Source organism: Magnolia sinica, chromosome 11, assembly GCF_029962835.1.
Source record: "Magnolia sinica isolate HGM2019 chromosome 11, MsV1, whole genome shotgun sequence".
Classification (NCBI taxonomy): Eukaryota; Viridiplantae; Streptophyta; class Magnoliopsida; order Magnoliales; family Magnoliaceae; genus Magnolia; species Magnolia sinica.
This window is the reverse complement of record NC_080583.1, coordinates 28,133,429-28,134,581: the sequence shown is the minus strand read 5'-3', so window position 1 is coordinate 28,134,581 and position 1,153 is coordinate 28,133,429. Positions and strand designations below refer to the sequence as shown.

The following is a 1,153-nucleotide window of genomic DNA, read 5'->3' as shown; positions in this document are numbered from 1 at the left end:
TCGACGTCTCTTGACTGAAGGATGATTGGTTGAGGGGTTGACTATCCATCGCAGGACTAGACACCACTTGAAATTTCCTAAGTTAATTGAAGTTATGACTGAAGACCAGCCTCCTCTACTCCCACCCAGGGTGGAGGATACCCAAGATGAGAATGAGGTGCATCAGGCACCCCCGCCTCGTACTTTACGAGATTATCTACAACCGGCGGGAGTGAGTACGCCCTCATGCATGATTTTTCCTGAAAACACAGGACAAATGGACATCAAGCCAGGAGTTATCCAACTCCTTCCCAAATTCCATGGACTTGAATCAGAAAGTCCATATTTGCATTTGAAAGAGTTTGATGAGATTATAGCTACATTATGTTTTCCTAATGTATCTGAGGATACAATCAGGCTGAAACTCTTTCCTTTTTCCTTAAAAGAGAAAGCTAAGACGTGGTTACATTCACTGCGTCCTAGATCCATTGGCACATGGAACGACATGCAGAGGGAATTCATAAAAAAATTCTTCCCACATCATAAAACGATTACCCTCAGAAAAGCAATCATGAACTTTGCCCAAAAGGAAGATGAAACATTCTTCCAATGTTGGGAAAGGTTTAAAGATTTGGTCAGTTCATGCCCACAACATAGATTTGAAACGTGGCGCATTACAAATTTTTTCTATGATGGACTGACATCTTCCATGTGCCAAATGGTCGAGACAATGTGTAATGGAGAGTTCATTAATAAAGATGTTGACGAGGTATGGGATTACCTCGATAGTCTTGCTGAAAAAACACAATCATGGGACTATTACCCAATGGCAAACACCACGTCTAGGCCGACTCAATTAAAGGAGAAAGGTGGATTATATCTCTTGAAAGAAGAGGATGATCTCAAGTGTAAAGTGACTACGCTCATAAGGAAAGTTGAGGCCATGGAAGGAAAGAAGGATAAGGTTAATGAAATTGTTTGCGGCATCTGTGATTGCAACATTCATACAACTGAAAATTGTCCTACAATACCCGCCTTTCGAGGAGTGTTGAATGAACAAGCTAATGCCGTAAACAACTATCAAAGATCTTTTACTGGACCTAACTCCAATACGTATAATCCTAGTTGGAAAAATCATCCAAACTTTAGTTGGAGGAATGGACAAATGGCTACC

General features: G+C 41.0%; 1 non-coding gene across 1 annotated transcript; it reads right to left on the bottom strand.

The window, feature by feature from the left end:
• Positions 1–532: 532 nt before the first annotated feature.
• On the bottom strand, positions 533–639 carry LOC131219653 (small nucleolar RNA R71). Its single transcript, XR_009158300.1, has one exon. It is a non-coding gene; the product is annotated as a small nucleolar RNA R71 (small nucleolar RNA).
• Positions 640–1,153: the final 514 nt, after the last annotated feature.